The 21,526-nt window shown below is 44.0% G+C and overlaps 1 protein-coding gene across 8 annotated transcripts in view; it reads right to left on the reverse strand.

Moving 5' to 3' along the window:
* The window catches only part of Sema6d (semaphorin 6D), a 569,391-nt gene that overhangs the window by 49,045 nt on the left and 498,820 nt on the right, over positions 1-21,526 (reverse strand). For 3 of the 8 annotated variants that reach the window (XM_027421980.2, XM_027421978.2, XM_027421979.2), the window contains exon 1: positions 8,089-8,614. The exons of 2 other annotated variants lie outside the window; for them this stretch is intronic. The gene's annotated coding sequence lies outside the window, so the exon portion shown is untranslated. Of the gene's footprint in view, positions 1-8,088; positions 8,616-8,861; positions 8,975-21,526 lie in introns of those variants that run through there. 3 more of the 8 variants (XM_027421977.2, XM_027421975.2, XM_027421976.2) reach the window with 2 other exon arrangements.

Raw genomic sequence — 21,526 nt, forward strand, 5'->3', positions numbered from 1 at the left:
CTATCAATAGATGCATCAGGTACACAGAATGAGGATACGTGATAACAAGGTAGCCAAGTGGTGATGGGGCTGTATGCTCCAGACACGCTATTTCATGTGGGATCAGTCAGAGGAGTTTTCAGCCCGGCTTTCAGCCCCCACTCTCCCAAGCATAGCCAAAAACTCTGTCTAATGTGTCTAGTCAGTTGTGCAAAGCACTAGGGGGAAGAATTCCATCCTGACCACAGCAGGCAATCACCTGATGCCCTGAAGCATGAAGTTTGATTACCCTTATCTCAGTTTATCACTGAATCAAGAACTGTTGATAGGAACCCTGGCCCAGGGCCCCGTTTATGAAATGATATAGGCCAGTCAGCAGAAATAAGCCAGGCCCCTTTTTCTTTCATGATTTCTGCTCACTGTGGAAATCTTTTACAAACTAGAGCTATTTTTTTTCCTTTTAATAAGCCTCTTTAGCTTGGAGAGTATTTTATTGCTTTCTCTTCTCTTTCATAAGCTAACTGAGATGCCCTGGGCTGGCAGGAAGAGGTCTTGTCTACCTTAGAGGCCTGTCCATACCAGCCTTGCTGTCCAGTAATGTGTTGACATGAGAGCCTGCATTTCCCCCTTTCCATCTGCAGGCACAGGACTGTCAGGGATACTCTGGCTACACTGGAGGCTCTTTTCTCAAAGGGTGGTCAATAGACAACAGGCATTAGTTACCAGGTATGACTGGAGGAGAGTTAGGATTCTGGGAATCTGCATTTCAACCTGTGTGATGCTCATGAATTCTAAAGTCTGAGGACTGCTGGTTATGAGTCGGAGACCTAGACTGGCTCAGGAGTGTGCCTGAGTGTTAATGGCAAGTCTTGCCAAGCCAGGACCCACCAGCACAGAAAACACACCAATCATCTCCATCCTCCTTCCACACCACAGCCCTGGACTCCAACAGCAGACACTTGGGTTGGGCATCTTCAACAGAGGTATGGCAGTGCTGAGGTCAGTCTCTACACTGTCTGCAGCATCCCTTTCCTAGTCTAGCCTAGATGGACATGTGACCATGTGACTAGGGTGCTGTGGAGCTGAGGTCACAGAAGATCAGCAACAGAGTCACACTGGGCAAGAAGCACAGAATGAAGGCTAGGAGCACAGGCTCTGGAGCCAGACAACATTTATTTTTACCTAACAGACGGTGGTATATTTAAAACACTACTGCATGCCAAGCCCTATTATAAGTGCTCTTCAAATATTAATTCATTTGTGTCTCACAACACTCCAGACACAGCTACTACCAGCACCGTCTTCCCTTTAGAAGCCTCAGGTTAAGTAACTTGTTCAGGTTCATCTATGGCATCACACTCCCTCCCACAGATCCCAACTCCCTCCTTCCAACATTGGGGTTAACTCTGGGACATACTTAACCTCCCTTGCCTCAGTTTCTTCCTCTGTAGCATGAGGATATTATTAATAGTAGCCATCTTTAAAAGTGCTGATCAAGCAATTTAGCATACTGCTCGTCAGGCACATGGTGAGGACTCCCATATGCCAGCCCCTTGCTCCCAGCCTTACATTCTCCGGGGCAGGGAGGGGATTAAATGAAACAACACATTTAAAGCACTAGGCACAATGCCACGGCACACGGCAAACACACAGCAAGTGCTGTTATTATTAGCCCAGCTGAGCCAGGCCAGCTTATTTTAGATCAGGTCTAGAGGCAACTGTGCTGGGCATAGGGGAGCAGAGTGCCCTTCACTTCAAGCTACTGTGCAGGCGGCAGATCAACTACAAGACTTAACAGGTTCTGTGTTTTAAGTCACCAGAATATTCCTAAAAAGTTCTCCATATTGGATTTGCTGGTGATTAGCCCTCTCCGGGTTGACCTATTCTGTAATTTCTGATTGATGATTCATTGGCATTGATTCTTTGCTGACACTGTCATGTAAAGCACTAACTTGTTAAAGACTTAAATATACTTAAGTACATGTTGGAAAAGTGAACCAGGGGTGGGTGCCAGGCTTGTCAAAGCAGCTGACTTGACCATTGCTAATGCACCTGTTTTCAATTTATTCCTCTTCATTATGTATCCTAATAAGCACACTTACATTACAGGACTTCTGGTCCTTCCTTCCCTGAAGTTTATTATATCCACCATTAGATTTAACTGTGTGTTGACTCTAATTTAAGTTAACCTAGGGGTTAACAATGGCTGAGAAACATCCACCCTCCTACTTAGCTTGGAGGAAGGTTTGGGATGGGGTAGGGGGAGTGACAGTGTTGTGGAGGAAACACTACAGAGAGCCCCCGGTGGCAGAAGAGTTTGTCCAGGGAGCTCAGAACCACAAAGGAACATTCACTTCCTAAAGGATGTAGTCATTATTTTCCAAGTCATTTTCCTCTATTAGGAAAAAGCTGGCCCAGCCTCCAACCACTCCGTGCAAAATGCCTACCATGGAAGACTCTATCTGTTGTGCGATAAAACTCACCTAATACATTTACTACAACATTTGCTGAACATCTGTGTCCTCTGATGACTTTAACCAGGCCACAGCCTCAGGGAGCTGCTATCTAAATGGGACTTACACTCCCATCTCATCAGGGTTTCAATGTTTTTATTCTCATCTCTGCTTCTCCTCCTCCTCCAAAATGCTTGTACACACATGCAAGTTTTTAAAATTAAAGAATCTATGTTTAAAGTCTTTTTGTGCTAAAAAGAAAAGATAAGGCAGATAAATCAACAGAGTTTGCTTCTGCTCAATATCCCAGTGAGGAGAGGTCTTGCTGGGTCCTCATTACTGAGTTTGTGTATACATGATCCACCTGCAGCTGACACGGGGTTTTTACTACTCATCACGGAGCAATGTGAGTTGTCACAGATTGATCCCACGCATTCTGATGGCTTACTCTGTGGGGCCAGCAGCCTGGGGACACTCAACACAGCTTTGTGAGTTGCATAGTCAACTGCCACTGTGTACCTGAAATACAGCTTTGCAGGAGGTAAGGACTCAAATGTGGACAACTGACCTTGACCCCAATCCCACCCCACCCCAGGGCCTTCGCCTAAGCTGTACTCTATGCCTGGAATGCCTTCGCTTTCACCCCCACCGCCTTTCACTGTCCACCTGTCCAAATCCTACCTAGTTCAAGGACCAGCTCAAATATCAGTGGCTCCACAAAACCTTCCCTGACTACCCTTGACAGAAATAACCTCCCTTTTCTCAGCTTCCACAGGGGCTGGGTGTATCTTCTCTGTCACTTAAAACACACCCCATTCTACTGCGGCTGTTTGCCTAGAGCTCTGAAATCTGTCATGCTCCTCTTTGAATGCATGCAGAGCGGACGCTTGGTCAAAGCTGAACGAACACGGTTGCAATGACAAGAACAGAAACTGCAGAACACATCACTACTTCTGAGGCCTCTCTTTCTCTTGTCTATTGGTTTTAAAACTGTCTTTCCTTGATCTGCTAGTTACCCAAGCACTCCTGTGGTAACAAGTGAGGCGCTAGACAAGGTAGAGAGCCTAGCTTCCTGGTTTGCTAATGGTCCACTGCAGAACAGAAGTGTTTTCTTGAGGAGCTTCCTCTGCTCCAGTTCTTCTGTACCAATGCAAACTCTTGCCTCTACTGCTAAATACAGACTCCAGTAACAGGCTAAGTGGTTGAAGATCCTCCTGAGGCCTTATTATACATGTACTGACACACTGAACTCTTACTCTTAAAGCCTGTATTTCCCTCCCTTAAATATATGCTGAAAACCTTACATTTCCACATCATGGGTAATGGCAATGCATATCTGGTTTGAAGTTTTTCCTCCCATAGGAATTGTGGAGAAAAAAAAGCACAATAACAAAAAGTTGCTGCATGGAGGACAACTTCTCAGCAGTGTGTTTGATCTCTCAGGTCAAAGAACTCCACGGAAGCACTATGAAGGTCAGTGTGTGGCATGCTGGCACTGACAGTCAGGCTTCAGACAAACACCTTCAACCCCGAAGCTGTGGCTCATAAACACCTCCGAGAAATGGGACAGTGATACATTGTCACCTGACAGGAGCGGGAAACAAATGGCAAGCGCACCCAGACAGCACTTTTCCGAGAGTGACTACTGCCATATGACAAGAAAACCCAACGAGGAGAGCAGTGTTGGCTGAGGTGCTGTTCCGAGACCACTGAAGATGTCACAGTTATCTGACCAACAGGAATACATGTGGAAGAAGAGTAGAACCCTATGACTTAGGTTAGCAAGAAAGACATAACTCAAAAATATAACCACATGGGAAAGCCGTTCAATAAAAAATATGTTCTCCAATGTAACTTCTTTATTAAGAAGAGAAATATCAAAGCAATCCAGTACTGTGTAGAGAAAATGTGGGCTGGGATGTTTTGAGGTTTGAATTCCCTACTGGGTGACTCAGTTTCCTCGATGACCAAGTAGAGATAATGGAGCCTACATCCTGTAGGTGTTAGATAAAGATCTTATTAGAGTGTCTAGAATTTAATCACTGAACTACGTTAATTGCTGGGCACTGTAATTTCTGTTCCCTCTTCTCTCTGCCTCTTCTATCGATACCACCCTCCATCTCCCTGCTATTTTGTGGTTGAGTCCACTCACACCAAAGCATGAAACAACCCCACCCCTTCTGCGCTTCAAATTCCCAAAGAAGTATTCTCTCAATTAGAAAAGTTCAAAGCATCAAATGAAAACCTTGGCAATATCTCCTAAGAAATTCACCCACCTAAGCCTTGTTATTCCTTCCCTAACAAGCCATGGCTACCCTTACAGATACAGAGAGTGGGAAACATCAGAATGTCATCAGAAGCATGTGCACTACAGACCACAGGACTGTGTGAGCTATATCACACAGTCTGAGAAAAGGGATGAAGTCAGGGGATGTGTAGGCCGCTGAAGCACTAGATGGGTGTTTTTCTGTCTCTAGTGGTTCTGGGTCATAGGCAAAATGCTATTCTTATTCCTTTCTTCACTTTTCAGACAGAGTTAAGTTTTGAACGCGTAGGATGAACAGGGTCTGAATGCAGCTTGTTCTATAATTCTGTGGCTAAATTGTATCAGGCCTAAAGTGTCACTGCTGTGGCCACATGCCACTTATGACTGGAACAAGCTCCCTTGTGAAAGACAAGCCAGCAGGCTTTAAGGCAGGTGTACTTCCAACACTGGATGAGGGGCCTGGCACAGGTTATGAAACAATGGGAACTTCCTGTTCTGGGTGTTAACTTTAGTTACCACAGCCAGACAATGCTGCCAGTGGTGTGGAAGAAAAAATGGCTGTAGCCAGCTGTGCTATTCACAGTTGGATGGATTCTGTGTACCTCCAAATGGTGATAGAGCCAGCAGCCTGTTGTAGCCAAGGACAGGATGATGGATGGTCTACATACTGTGTCCAAGTGGAGAGAATGGCAGAAGTTCACTTCAGGGTTGTTAAAATGCTAATCTGGGTGAGTTAACAAAGCCTGATAGAAAAGAAAAGTTTGAGAAATACGAGTACCTCCTGAGGGTTCTGCACTCCACTCATCTGAAGGCCCTTAGTTGCTCTCTGCTTGATGTTTCTTCTTGTAAGTAAGAAGTTTTAGTAGTTTTCCCATTGGGGAGAAATGCAAACCACCTCAGTGGTCAGCTACACTGCCCCTGTCATCAAGGTCTGATAGGAAAACAGCCCGATGACAGCCACCTCAACTGAAAAGTGTCCTGGCAGGTTTAATGGAGTCACAGGGTCTAGTGTTTCCATGTGGTACAGGAATAAATCAAAACACGTTTCCTCCCCACTGGAGTTGTCAGCTGTTCTCAGTGGTACCCTAATACACTGGATTGGGTAGATTTCTGATGCTAAATCTCTATTCACATACGCCTTAGAGAATGCCATCTCCCACTTCTGTGACAGACTCAATACCCAACCACACTGATAGTCTATTCATTAACGCTGAGGGCAGGAAGGCCTGCCCTGGAAACAGTAGGTGCAAACTGTCTGGTTTTAAAATTCTGTGATACAGCGATTTGTACAAAAAAAGGAGACATATGTTTATATTTCTTGCCCACAGATCTGGTTTTAAAGATAGTAGTGTTGCTCAAGGTGAATATACAAGAGCTCATCTGGCCACAGGGTGTTGGCTCATGGTTACAGCTCCTTGCAAATGACAGGTACTCAATGAACATAGATGGGTTGACATACCTTAACAGCCTCTTGCTTCCTCTAGAAATAAACTATGCAGGCTTAAAGATCCTTAATAGAAATAAAAGATAATATTTTGTCCTGCAATGTGTCAGGGTAGGAATTTGCCTCCTATGGTTGCACTAATACCAGTCAGGCATTCAGCCAAGCTCTTAGACCTGAATAAAATACATCAGAAGAGTGAAAAATGACCTGTTTCAGATGCATTTTTCACTCTTTGTATCTTAGTGAAACTCACATGCAAGAACAATGACTAAGCTAATTACCATGGCCCATTATGATGGAGCAGCAAGAAGAGCTCTCTCAGACTCAGTAAGACCTCAACAATCATGGGTATCTCTCTGAATCAAAGTTCTGGATCCAAGCTCCTTGTTCATGGTCTTTCAACAAACAGAAACCACCAGACAGGATGCAGAGGCCCACTTACCCAATCAGTTACTGGACAATCTTCCTGTGCAGCAAGCCAGTGAACTGAAGTCCTCCGATTTTTAAGTTGCCCTCACTCTAAGGACTAAGGCTGACGTCACAGCTATCTTTCAAATCCATCAAACCAAGGGAGGCATGACCAGATGGTTCTGGTGCTATTAGAGGGTATCAAAAAGGGGGAAGGGGGTGGCAAAATGCCCACAGATCTAAATCAAATTCAAGTTAACCAGATGTCTGGTGATGGAGAAATCACAGTATTCCTGGCACATTCTCATGCATCACAGAAAGGCTCCTCAGAAAAGGTATCTATGTAGCATCCTTAGGAGAAGTGGAATGGGTACCAATACTTTGTAGGACCCAATAAGAAATGCTTACTGGGTTGTTGATCTTCCTAAGCTTGCCAGCAGTGAAATCTTAGGATCTTGTACATAACTGCCTTCTGGGCGCACATCTCAGAGACCCAAACAAAGGCACTGGCAGACTGAAAAGCAAATCTCAGTTATGGGTGAGCTGTGGTTTATCTGCAGATGTTTAGGCTCATGGTGATACAGACCTGATCTCAGAGCTTATCTGTAATTTTTATGTATCTACGACAGGGTAAATGTTTGTGTGTAATACGTGCTAGCTTGAGAGAATTAGCTTGTCACTCACTACATTAAGTGCTACTGAAGACAAGTTAATTTCCTAGGGTAGATACTTAACATCATGAATAAACACAGCACCAGAATCTATTGTTTTATACCACCAAAAAGACAGTGAAACACTTCCTCCGGCTGTCTAAGATTTCACAATATAAGAAAAGCCTTGAAGATTGCCTCTAAATGGGGAGTATTTCTCCTGTTCAAGGAGCAGAGAGCAATTGAATAAAAAAACGTTAACTCTTTCCTTGGGACCTCAGAATTGAAATAAACAAAAGAATCTACTTCATTGCATCAAGTATCAAGTAAAGGGAAAGGGGAAAAACACTCATACTTTGCTACTGCAGACCTGCCATTTGAAGTAGCTAGAAGTTTTGAGAGGAAGAAGCCCTCAACATTTTCTGTAAGTAACCAGAAGCTGTGTTGATTTAAGGGAAAGCAGCCTGAGTGGCCGACATGGGGTTCAGTTACTGTACACAAAGTCTCCGGGGGGATATCTAGAGTAATGATGTGCTGTCCCACTCAGAGGATACTGGAATTGGTTGCTGACCAGTCCAATTCCCCTGGCACTCTAACTCCTACCCTACTGCAATGCCATCCCATCACCACCATCACCCTGGCATTTTTTAAAAACACAAGTACTAGATTTAAACAGTCCTCTGCCAGTAATGGTCCTGCTAGCTGATTAATGAGAAAAATTCTAAACTCGGTTTGCATCCACATCTCCTAGTCCTTTCTGGCCTTTAATTTAGATACTAAGAATTAGACATGCCACAGGGAACTGAAAGCGCTCCCAAATCTTCCAGGGTAGCTATTGCCTCAGTTTCTATAGACGGTCATTTCAGCCAGATCTGGAAGTTTCCCTACCTGGATGTTGGACTCGGCTTCTCTGCCACTGCTCCCGGCTACAGGACGCCTCTGGCCGCGGAAGACGCGGCTCATACAAAATTGACTCTTCCTTATTTGTTTCCATCCATAATTGATGGGGAGCTGAGAGCATAACACGTCTCCGGGCCGAGCCCTTGCCGACTGGCTAAGACCCTGTCCACGGCGCTTCGGTGAATCATTTCCAGCCAGCAAACAAAGCACGCAAAGTTGCGGGGGAGAGTGGCTGGGAGCCTGGCGAGTGGGTGCCCACGGTCTCCGCGTGGACAGCCAGTGGCTCTGCACTCCCGGGCTGTCCCTGCGTCCTCGGGGCCGAGGCTGGCCGACGGCCTGGGTTGCGCTGCCGGTGGGCTGGAGGTTCCGAGCCCCGCAGCGAGGAAGGCGGGCTAACCCTGACGGTGTGCAGGGCAGCACCGGGCTGGCCCTGCCTGGAAGAAACTTTTCCTCGCGTCCCCGGGTGTCTTTTCTTCCCTTAGGGGTGCGCCCGGGAGGAGGGGTGCGACTAGGAGGAGGGCCGAGCCGCCCGCCCCGCCCCCCAGGCCGCCCACCAGCCAGCTGGGACCGGTCAGCCAGACCTCCCCAGGCGCCTCGTGCACCGCTGGAGACCGAGTGGCTTGGGAAAGCAATGAACTCCGGGGCGATAAGACACTACGCCCACGCAAACACACGCGCCCGCACACAGCTGCGCTGCGGGCTCGGGGTCCCACCCCCATCACGCACCCAGAGCGTCAGCGGAGCTTCGGAGACCGTCTTACCTCTCATGGGGAAGACTGCTTTAAAAGACAGAGAAATAAAGCTTGTCACGATCAAACGGAAAAGCCGATCAAGACAGGGTGCAGAAAGAGCAATCCCTCGGTCTCGGGTCTCGCTTTGCGATCTATCCCGAAACTCGCCAGCTCCAGCCCTGATGGGGGCGGCTGCGGCGGCGGCGAGACCCAGCGCGAGCAAAACAAACCGCTGCCTTGCAAATGGTGTAATTCGATCCATCTCCGAGTCGCTCCCCGAGAGCCCGGCTCCCTCGCCGCTCTGCAGCTCCCACCGCGGCCAGCGCCGCCCAGAGCCCCACGCGCGCCATGGCCTCGACCCTGGTGGCCGCCGCGTCCCTGCTCGCGCTCGGCCGCGCGCCCAGGCTTTCCCACCTTAGCGGAGCCGCTCCTCCCGCGCCTCCTGGAGCCGGGTCGCCCAGCTGGCGCCGCCTCTGTAGCCTGCAAAGCCGCCTCTCCCTTCCCTCCCTCTCCCTTCCTCCTGGCGCCCTCACTACACTCCCAGCCACCCCCAGACGTCCCGAGGACAAATCGCTGCAGCCCGGTGGTGCCGTGGGCGCAGTGTTACCCCGAACTTGAGTCTTAGTTTTCTAGTCTGAGATTTATTTTTGAGCTTATTCTTGCAAGCCCCCTCCCCCATTTATCTTTATAATCACTAAGCAAAACAGCTGGGAAGAAGCAATCAAACATAGCTGTATCTTTAGAAAATACAGAAATTGCCTACTAAAAATCTTATTTCCACTTTGAATGAAAGTCATTCAGTACAGTATAATTTTGCAGGCTAATGAGCCGGTTTTACAGGCAAGTGTTTCGTTTAATACGTTGTGGGAGAAATGAAAATGTCCTTGAAGCGACATCATTTTAAGATGGACTGTCATAAGTGAAATAAAAGAGTCATATATTCCCAAACAAGAGGGTCTTAATTTAAAGTTCATTTCCAAGAACGGACTATGTTTATTAGTTTGCAATCTAATCATGTATCACTTAAGGGTTCTAACTGTCTGGAATCAACCGTGGTGGCCCCGCTTAAAGAGAGAGAGCATTTCCGCCAAACTTTTGGTTTTCGCTTGAGTGTGGTTAATTACCGTGGAAAGAGAGTCGGGACACGCAGGAGGCATATTCTTGTCCGCGGTTCTTCCTGCTTTTCTCTGACATACAGATACAACAGATATATGTTTACATTTAGAAAAAAATATGTCCGGGAGTTGACAGGAACTCCAAAAAGTCACCCGGGTTAATACTTGGTAGCCAAAACCAAGCCCTGAGAAAAAGGGCAGCCTTTTAAAATGCAAGCTTTTCCCGCTGTCCCTCCTATTACAAGAGAGGGGTAGGGGGCGGAAAGAGCAGCTTCTCAGACTGGCTCAGTGGTTTTTCTGCTGTTGGGTCTTTTGTTGCCTGGTTGGCTGGTGTTTTCTGGTTGTGCTGGGCTCTGACATCATTGCAAGTTACTTGGCAGTCAGGGCCCTCCCCTAGCCAACTTCTGACCCAGAAAGCTGTGGCTGTTTCTGGCCCGCGGTCATTTCTTGTTTTCTTCCCTGCAGGCAGAGGGTCCTGGGCACTGCATGAAGATGAAAGGGGGGCTGGGAGGGTTGGTGATGGAACAAGTCATCAGCCACCTCGAAGCAGGTTTTTTAGTTGTCCCATGTCTATGGTAGCAGCAAAGCTTCATTTCTCCAGATTCCTGATCAACTCTGCTCCCCTCCCCTCCCCATCCCAATTTATAGCTCAACCTGGCCTGCAACTCATTGCTTAGACCAGCTGGCCTCAAACTTGAGGCAATCCTCTTGCTTCAGCATCTGGAGTGTTGAGATTACCTAGGGTTAGTCACAACACTTCTTAGATTGGGTTCCTGTACATGTGGACAGTTTTAGAAGGACAGATACCCAGAGGTGACAGTTTTATCCCAGCTGGAGCCCTTAAATCCAAGAATAACAAGGAATAATGGTCTGCTAGTTGCTGGAGAATATACTGATGGGCCCTTGGGAACCATGAATTACACGTTTTCACTCTAAATGTCAGTCTGGACCTTGAGGTCATCCTTGTATTTGCTCTGCTGGAGGCCAAGAAGCCAGAGCATGACATGGGAAGGAAGGTCAAAACCTACTCTTGAGGGTTTGTCATGTCCCTGTTGGGGAATGATGAGAGGAAAATGACTCTCTTTATTTGGTCTTTAGTGGAAAGAGACCCAAGTAAACCACTCAGACTACTGCCAGTGCTGTGGTTCATCCGATTCCCGTCCTTACTGTTGACTTTACACCATTCAACTCTTTCACCCTGTTGACTTCAGCGGATTCCCTATTCTCTCCACCCACTTACACTCTAGGCTTTAACACTGGCCGAATACTGGCAGTGCCCCACAGAGCACACTCTCATGATGTTTCTGCTTTCTGTGGTACCCTATAATGCTGCTTAGCTTTGTTTCTGGCTTCTTTATTGAACAGCAATTGTTTAGATGTCAAATTTCCCTCATCCCACAAACCCTTTGTATGGATCTGAGTGACTGTGTCTGTGCTCCAAAATGTTATTCATCGTTATTCTTTTAAGGATATCTCCCATCTGGACACATCCTAATGGAGCAGGGTTCTTGCCTTCCTTATCTGTACAGGCCTGGTGCCTAGCATAGGGATGCACACTCTACGAATACTCATCGAACAGGTATGACACTGGAGGCTGCAACATTCCCATATTCTAAGAAAGGCTATATTCTATAATCCTCCATAATAACAGCTTCCTTGTTTTGTATCCCAAGATCTCACAATGCCACTGAGAATATTTGTTACTTGTTTGTCAATAAGTGAATAGAGGCACTTGCCCCTTTTAATGCCCCACCCCGCCCCCACAAACTTTGAAGGCTAGATTCTACCTGGCTAGCAAATACACGTTAGTCTTGTCTGCATGGTTTTCCCATCAATGGTGAGTAATAACTCACTTCCAATTGAACTGTAAGTATAATAGCTATCTAGAATCTATGGAAAATCTTTGCATATGATTCTAAGTAAAATGTATCAATCATCAGATCCTTAACCATTATAGCTATTAAACAAATACTGTGCTTAACATATGCCAAGCTGTTCCAAGCACTTAAAAAATATGAGCGTGCTGCAATTCTATGAGGCAAGTACTATTATTAACACCGTTTTAAAGGTGAGGAAACTGAAAAAGAGAAATTTTAGTGATTTGGTTCATGTCACACCTGTAACTAGGATTTCTATGCTTCCTCTTAATGAGGTCCTAATAGCAACTGCTAAGAATGAAGTTTTTGGAGTTTATACAGTTTGCATTGAAATCCAACTGCTTCCCAGTAGACTTGTGATTTAGATAATTTATTTAACCATAGTGGGCTTCAGTCTCCTTATTTGCAAATCAAGGATGATAATAAAACTTTAAACAGCTTCTGTGGCAGACTGGACACTATAACACAGGTGATGTTTTTAGTCTTTGTCCAGGAGTACAGCGGACACTGAGTAAACACTAGGCAATGCTTTTTTCTAGCTGCCATGAAGGCAGTGAAATCTTGGGGTGCTGCAGAACTGGATGGAGAAACTTAATCCAAATTTACAGTAAACGTGAGACTCAGGACTCAATGGGTGTGTTATAAGTTTTTGTTCCCTCCTCTATCCATATGATATGTCTATTAATTCAGGTGTACATACTATTATCCAATTGATAGGAATAACATTTTGCACGAATTTTCATGAATAACGTAGTAGTGTAGGACTTAAAATCCCATGTCTCAAAATATAAAGATGAAGGTACTGGAATTTCAAAGGGAGAGACATTTTCTCTGATGACTTCAGTTTGGAATGCACATACACTATTCCTTGCATTCACAAATTATGGAAAGTGCTTTTGTGGTGAGGGATTGCTTTCAAAACTAATCTAAGCTCTCCATGACATGATAAATCATTAATAATATAGACCAACATCTCTGCGTCTGCATAGACACAGCTGGCCTCCTTGTGTCAAGAGTTTGCATATGAAAGTGACTCTGCCAAGAAATTTCATTTTAATGAAAAATATTTATCATGGTAAATCTTAAGCTTCAACATTTTACTGGCATAATTCATTTCTATTGCTGTGTTCTATACTAGTGTAGCACATAGCCATACCCATATTTGGAATAACAAAAATTGCTTTTTAAACTTATTTTGATTCCCACTCTACCTTAGCATGAGTATTTTCTACCATTCACTCTGTGTAAAGAAAATACGCCATGCATTTTTGGAACTAATCAGCAGTTACTTATCAACTTTCATTAATGCCTTCATAGACGCCACTGCATGGACATTGGTGTGTATAAGCCAAAGAAAAAGATGTAGGTTTTCCAAAACTATCGTTTTTGCACCGGAAACATGCACAGCCCCCAGTTTTTAATACTATTAGGTCCTTTGAAGACAGATGAAGGATGAGCACATGAATCATTATATCTGAACATTATATGAATCCTACCATCCATCCATCAGCTCACCTGCTCTGAGCCATTTGTGAGCTATAAGAAAAAAGACTATTTAAACCCATGCAAATCTACAATAAAGTAAATTTCACCATTTAAGCTACAATGTCTGCATTTATGGTTAGGGTTGTGTTTCTCCAGACCTCTTCAACGTCACCAAATGCTCTCTTTATAGAAAAAAGAGGCTGGCCATTAGAGATACAAAAAGGGATTCCTTGCCAGAAGCCACTGGAGCCACCTACTGGCCAAAAACACAAAACAAAACAAATAAACAAAGCAGAATAGGATTCTGGGTAATTTTTATCTTTCCAAATAAAGACCTCCAAATGCATGCTTTGCTTTTTCTGTTTTGCCTTTCAGTCGGGGTATACAATAGTTTACTAACATCAAATATATGGAATTATTACAAATTACACTGTTAAAATGTGAGGGAGGGAATACATTCCATGTGGAGGACAGGAAGAAATTGATACTCTGTTATAAAAATCAATAGTAAGCCTTATTAGTGTTTCAGCTGTAATAATAGGCTTGTTGAAAATTCCCAAAGCCAGTTAAATGCTGATGCAGCAGCAAGGTCGATCGCTCACTGGTTACCAGGCAGGCATTTAAACCTAGGCCTGGGATACTTGTGTCACTGTGTTGGAAGTGATGCAAATGAGGGACTGGCTGGCACTCTCTACACTGGTCAGTTACAGAGCTCTCTAGGCAAGACTGGAAAGAATCTCAGAGGAAATAGTGTGTCTAACCTTTGGTACCATAAAGTAATTTGCCCACAGTTTCCTTGGCCATCAAATACCTATGACCTTTGAACCTACAGTTGGGTGTAGTCAACAAACAAAACTATGGCAGACCTGTAAATTTTTATAACAAACTTTCTTGCCAGGTTGATCCCAGCTACCAAGCTCCATTTAAACATTTGTGATACACGTCACTATTGTGTTAGCAAGTTCTGTGGCAGCTGTCTGAACTTACATTTTTAAGAAAAGCCTAAAAGAGGGTCTTAAGAAAAATCCCATGGACATCCTGCTTCTATTACAAAACAAAACAAACAAGTTGGCTGGAAAGTTTCTGGAAAGTTCTTAACAGAATCATACAAGCCCCAACATTGACTTCCAGCCTGTTATAGTTACAACAGTGGTTCACTTTTCAAGTTTTATCTCATATTGATGATGTCTCCAACAAATGTGTGCACATTTGTATATTTTTGTCTGTATTCCTGTTCAAAAGCTTTATGGCTTCTTCTACTATATTAAAATCTTTGGAATTATGCTCATAAACTACTCTGGTATGCTCTGAATTTCTGGGTCATAATTACAAAATAAACAGATTCATTTCTCATCACAAGTTTTAATTAAGAATTCTAGTTACACAATTATTTTCTAATGAATAATACCTACTCAGCACCCAGGCACACTATTAAATATGTTGACTTAAAAGAATATTTTCTGAAGACAGCTCCCATGGGTCTGTTTCTCATTGGTAAGCCATCAACCTTGGTAGCAAAACAAAAGGACAAGTCTTATTTTCTACATCAATATAGGTGGGAGATTTGGGAGGCAAGAGTAATTTATGATCGCTGGAAATAATTTGACAGGAAGTGTTAATCAGCCATGAGTTCAGCTTGCTGTGACTATCCGACTGGTGAATTCTATGTTTCAGTTTTGGTTAGATCATTTGCCTAGGCTATCCGTTCATCAAGTGTTAACTAGGTCTTTACTTATACAAGGAGCCCACAGAGTAGCTTGTTTGAAAGCATGGCCCGAGTCTGGGCTCCTATTCCTTAAAGATATTTCCTTCAGACCTAGTGATAAAATGGTTCAGTTTTGATTTACTTGCCAGCTTTTATGCTGAAGAGTAAAAAATATAAATTAGAAAGTAATCAATTTTTGATAATAGGTAAATGTGCAGCCTGTGGAGGAAAGATGTAGTGTCTTTAGAAACTACAGATAGACTTAAACCCTTTGTATGAAACCACCAAGAGCACAAAATCACAGTGTCAACGAGTTCTAGGTATTGTGTGGCAACATTTCCTGGGGAGACGCAATACACATCTACTCACCCCAGAAAGGGAGCCCACGGTTGACCAAAGTACAGATACAACCAAAGTCCAAGTTGGTAAGCCAATGAGTTTTATTAGGGTTACATACAAGGATATGGGTGAGGGGTTACAGTAGCATAAATGACTCAAAGAGGCCGTATCACTAAGGCCCTGCAACAGGAATAGCATGCAAAGCTGGGGACCTGGGGTACACTGCACATCCTGCAGGCATCTCAACAGGCTGGAGAGTGTCCTTTCCGTGTGACTCAGTTGGTCTAAACCTCTTCCAGGCAGCTCGGTCCTGCTATTTCTGCTTCTTCCAGGGATCTGAGAGTCTTTTCTTTCCTTTTCTTTTCTTTCTTTCTTTTTTTTTCTTTGGTTTTTCGAGACAGGGTTTCTCTGTGTAGCTTTGGAGCCTATCCTGGCACTTGGCTCTGGATCTTTTCTTTTCTTTTCTTTTCTTTTCTTTTCTTTTCTTTTCTTTCCTTTCCTTTCCTTTCCTTTCCTTTCCTTTCCTTTCCTTTTCTTTCTTTCTTTCCTTCCTTCCTTCCTTCTTTCCTTCCTTCCTTTCCTTTCCCCTTTTCTTTTTCCTTTACAGTTTTTCTTGCTTACTCTGAAAGAGCGGAGCCTAGTGAAGCTGCTAGGTTTCAGGCACCTCCAGAAGCTAGTTTGAGTTGTTGTTCATCTTCCTGCTTAAATAGCTTGGACTATTTTTTCAATGGAATATTTGAATCTTGTAGGAATGATTATTCAAAGATGGAATATTTCAGTCTTTTAGGAAGCTGTCACACAACACGAGGGGAACAGAGACCCTCCCAGGCCAAATCACAGTCTTTGCAAAATCTAAGGGTTCCAGAATAGCTAGAAGGAGAGAGGATAACTCATTCATTCTTGCATGCATTCATTTCACCATTTGTTATTAATAGCAGCAGTCTGCTTTGTGTAAAGCACTGTGCCGAGATAAATGAGAAATAGCTCACATTGAGACAGCAACTGAAAATTTGAAAAGCAGTTTTATCATTCAGAATCCTGGCAGGGAACAGATGGCATACTTGACTTGGGTAATTCGAGGAGCTGTTTGTGAAGGTGAGAGTGGGGTGCTGGGAGAACACGGAGGGGGGGGCATTTACCCTGGGGCTGTTCTATCCTCAGTGTCTAGGGTACCAGAGGAAGCAATGAGCAGAACCTGCGGTCACAAAGGCAAACATAATCCCTGCAAGAAGCACTGACTTTCAGCAAAAGGACTCTGCCAGCCTGAGGTGACCTGGGTTGTGGGGAAGGAAGGAAGCATCACAGGTCCTCCTCTCTGGTTCCCCACTGTGCTTTTCATTGGTTCAGCCTCACTGGAAGCCAGAAGGCAAGGAAATCAGTAATACCTTCCTTCAGCTCAATCTCCTCCTCCTCCCAAGAAGCAAAGTCAGGGGAAAGAGATTGAGAGAGGATCTGGTGGAGCAAATAGAAAGTCATTTCATTTTGGTCTTTGTAGAAAACTTTGCGAAGGACACTTCATCTGGAAGATTGTTTACTGGAAGCAGGTAACATAGCAGAAACACGTCTGGAAACTGAGACTGCTGAATGCAATTCTGAACTTAACAGGGCTGCTCTTTGAACTTCCTTATTGCACTATATCACCACACAACCTTATTAACCCATTCTATCGCCTGCCTTTGTGGGAGAGGGGACTTATTATGGTCTAGAATCCTGGCAGGACAGGAACCCTGGATCTTTTGATAGATGGGATAATGAGTGAGAGTGAGTACCCTAGCGGGGCAGGAAATGCACTACATGGCATGAGGCTATGACTAGTCAGGCCAATGGTACAGGATAAATGCAGTGGATGTGTACAAGGAGCAATAAATAATGGTGAAGGTTATAAAAGGCTTCACTACAGGGAGGGCTCCTGTGAGTGAGTGAGTGAGTGAGTGAGTGAGTGAGTGAGTGAGTGAGTGAGTAAAGTCCACTGCAGACAGGCATCAGGGATGTAGTTCCCAACAAAGGAATTGCATAGAGGACAATGGGGGTGGGGGAGAGTGAAAGGGCATGGCAGACTTGGGGCTTGTGCATGGTCCTGGAGGCAAGTAGTATGAGATGTGACAGAGAAAACTAGAGTAGTCTTGGGGTGTCTGAACTGCCATGTGCTGGCCTATGAATGTTTGCTTGGGTATTTAGAAAATGGACATATTTGGGAGGGTATAAACAGTCAGAATGATCTTGGGATGCTAGAGATTTGGAGAAAGCATTATCCACATGTTCTTCAGAGAGATCTCAAGCCAAAGGGAGGCACTTGGAGAGCTGAGAGTGCAGGAGGAAGGACACTGGTTGTTCACTCAGGAATGGACAACACTGTCAGTGGAAGCGGAGTCTGAAAAACACAGGAATGTCTAATAGAAGCCACGCAGAGTCAGCGAATGTTTGGTTGCACATCAGGGAGGGTGGCATGGGAGCTTTGCTCAAGGTTCCTCGTCCTGCTTGATCCAAGAAAAGTTGAATTATTATGAGTGAGAGTGACACAGAAAGTGGAACATGTTTTCAGAGAAGGGAAACAGTTTTGTTTGAAGTAGACCTTAAAGTGCTGGTATAGCCACCATGAGTAGACAGCCAGCAAGACATTGGGAATGATGATGATAATGATGATGATGATGATGATGATGGATAATGGCAATGATAATAATATCAATACTGATAATACTAACAGCTATTATTATTATTACAGTTAATAGATTAGGGAAACTTTCACCATCTAGAGGAATAACAAAAGTTCAATGGGCAAATACAGATAGAAAGTAAAGACACTGAGTTTTCATCCAGTCACGCAGGTGAGTCAATCTGACTTTGTGTGCCTCGGATGTTTAGAATGCTCAGAGGGCAGGGACAAACCACTTGTCCTCCTCCTCCACAAACCTGGAACCTGTCCCCCACATGGAAGCCCTATGAGGAGAGCTATGGCCTCATTCCCACTCTCACTTACAGTTTATACACAGGGACAGCAGGCCTGGTGGCCCACTGCATTTTCTCTAGTGTCTCTCTGAGATGGCAGTTCAGTGGCATGCCTTCAGCTTGACACAGAGAATGCTGTTGGAAACTTCTTAAACTTTTTGTGAAACTGTCCAATTCCATTAGCCTAGAAAGGCTTCGGGGACTCTGGTCCCTTAATATAGTATAATTGAGGAAAATGTGGCTACAATTAATTTGCTTAACCATTATCACTCATGTAGAATTAAGAAACCTTAGGCCAGGATCATTAGCACTTGCTTCGAAGACCTCAGGGAATTTGGAAAAAACTCAGCTCAGTGGCTTCTCTGACTTTTCTTGGGCAATACACAGATCTCTATTTTACTTGATTGAAAGGTTAGGGTGGAACAGTAAAGAATGGGTCACTTCAGGATGGCAAAGGGGGGTACTCTGAGCACTGGGGTATTACTAACTACTGCTTGAAGCAATAGTCATTTTAGGCAGCTTATGATAGCATCGTTAAGAGAATCATAAGAATAGCCATCTAACTTAGTTTTGCTTTTTGAAACAGGGCCATGTCATATTGCCCAGGCTTGTTCTCAGGTACTCTCCTGCCTCAGCATCATGGGTGGCTGAGACTCCAGCTATGTCACTGGGTCTGCCTTTCCTCTTCTGTATCCTGGGGGCCATTTCCAATTACATAGTGTTCTCCTAATGTGTGTAGAGGGGGTAGAGAAGCAGAGTGGAAAGGACAGCAAATGAGAAGTCTAATCAGATTCAATGGCACATTTCCAGGAAAACAATGAAAGATAAGTCTTTAGCAAGATCTGTAATTTCAATTTCTGACTTGTAGATGCTGACATTGCCAGGAACTCATGATTTCCTCCCCTATTTGCTTTACTATTTGGCATTAACAGGAGAAATAAAATAGATATAAGTACTTGTTAATTTCATAGAAACAGCTTCAAATTACATGAAATGTCATAGACTGTATGCTTAATTATATAAGCAACCTTTGCATTAGAAACCTCACTTTATTACCCTCCCATAAACATTTTATGAATCCGTTTAGTTGATGGTTGAGTTAAGAGGAACTGAGAGGCAGGGACAAGCCACAGAGACCCTTTCCTTCTGCTTTAAACTCATTCCATTAGAACTATAATTTAGTGCTATGTATAACTGAGCGATTCAAAGCAGATCGGGACAAATCTATACTTTCGTTATTTAGTCAAATGTTGGCAAAGCCGCGTTTGGCTTTTAATGAATATTTAATATGTCAGGGAGCTCTCAGGACTCACGTTAGCAGCGAGATCTGGGTGATTGCAGCAGGGACTGAATTGGTGAATGGCCTCCTGAGTTCTTTCTCCATTTTTCTTCCTTTGATATCCCTTAAGTTGCAAAGAGGCAGGCAGAACCCCATGGTGGCCTTTACTTAAAAAATCCCCCACACTCCCCCGCACCCCAGTACTCAGGAATTGACGATTAGGGAGAGGACTCCACTGATCCCCACTGTGGAGGAGCGGGTTGCCTTTGGGCTTCATCCTCAGAGTGCACCTATTCTGGCAATGACTTCTGAGGCCCAGTGGCTACCACAAGCTTCTGGGAGAATTGAGTGGAGAGCCTTTTTTTTAATAGTAGCACAGACTTTGGACCTGACTCAAGTACTTCCTCACATCTCTCTTGGTCAGCTCAAGTCTTGTGGGGAGGAGTACCAGGACTTCCAGGCAGCCTGGTCCAAGGTGAGACTGCACTGTAGAGGGAGTACAGACAGGAAGTTACTGTGAGTAATTGGACTGTCTGGTGCCTTCGGGAAATGGGAAGCATTATGTAATATATTCAGGAAGATAAGAATTTTAGACTCTGTCAAGTAAGTCATGATGTCTTAAAGAATCACGCCTATGTTATTAGTTCTCTCTCTCTCTCTCTCTCTCTCTCTCTCTCTCTCTCTCTCTCTTTTAAATTAGGGAAAGTATCAAGTATAGATTTTGAATGTTCATTTCTTGCATCTTTGGGATCTAACAATAACATGTTTCAGCTAGCCAGGACCACTTCACTTGGTCATTGTGATTAGGAACAAAGTAAATAATGTTTGTGAAAACATCTAAGTTTCGAGAAAGAAAACACTAAAACTTTATATAAAGCTACAGATTAGTGAAGACCAATGTTCAATCTGTGGCCATGTCAGAAGTCTTGGGGTGTGTTTTGTTAAACTGTATGCAACATGCTAGCCACGCTCCTTCCCTGTATGCTAAGCACTTACAGCCCAGCCTTCTTTCTATTATGTTTCTTGCCTACTATCTCTTTGTGATCCACTCTTATGCTGTCTCCCATAGGTTCCTCAATCTTCAGTAGTGAGTGCTGGTCAACACGGGCCTGGTTCTTATCACTGGGCTTCAGGTACTTGCCCACGGACCCGCTTACTGAATAGGTGGCTTGAGTGGTAATGCAGATTACCAAGAATGTGAATGTACCTCTCTACTAACATGGTACCTTTAAGTGCATCTTGGTTCTTTCTTATGAAACAAAACTAGAATAGGATAATTTGCCACATGTAACTTTTTCACCACAAAACTGAACTGAACAACTCCTTTTAAATAGAAAACAAAATTGTAGCTATTAGCAACCAGTTGCTACTATTATTTAATATGATTTTGAGGTGCTAGCCAATGTAATGAGAAAAGAAAGCAAAATATAATTACAGAAATTAGCAAACATTGTAATGTTTGAAAGGTTAAGTGGGTCTACCATTAACAGTTCGTAAAATAATGTGAAATTTGTGGTCTTTCTTTTAATGTTTTATTTTTGATTACGTGTGTGTGTGTGTGTGTGTGTGTGTGTGTGTGTGTGTGTGTCTGTGTTCATGTGAGTGAGTACAGGTGCCCAAGGAGACCAGAAGAGGAGATCAGATCCCCTGGAGCCATAGTTATAGATACTGACCTGCCTGATTTGGTACTGGGGACTGAACTCTGCAAGAGCAGTCCATACTCTTAACCACTGAGCCATCTCCCCAGCCCTGAGAACTGCTCTTTTCTATACGTCTAATAAGCAAACGAGTATCATAGTAACATATAATGAACAAGTATAAGGTATGTGAGGATAAACTTGGACAGAATGAAGACTATGGTGATGTTCTTCAGAAGAACAAAAAAGAGAGTTGACTACATGGAGGCCCTGATATTCTCTCTGTGTGAAGTATCAGTGCAATAAAACCTT

Source organism: Cricetulus griseus, chromosome 6 (assembly GCF_003668045.3).
Source record: "Cricetulus griseus strain 17A/GY chromosome 6, alternate assembly CriGri-PICRH-1.0, whole genome shotgun sequence".
Classification (NCBI taxonomy): domain Eukaryota; kingdom Metazoa; phylum Chordata; class Mammalia; order Rodentia; family Cricetidae; genus Cricetulus; species Cricetulus griseus.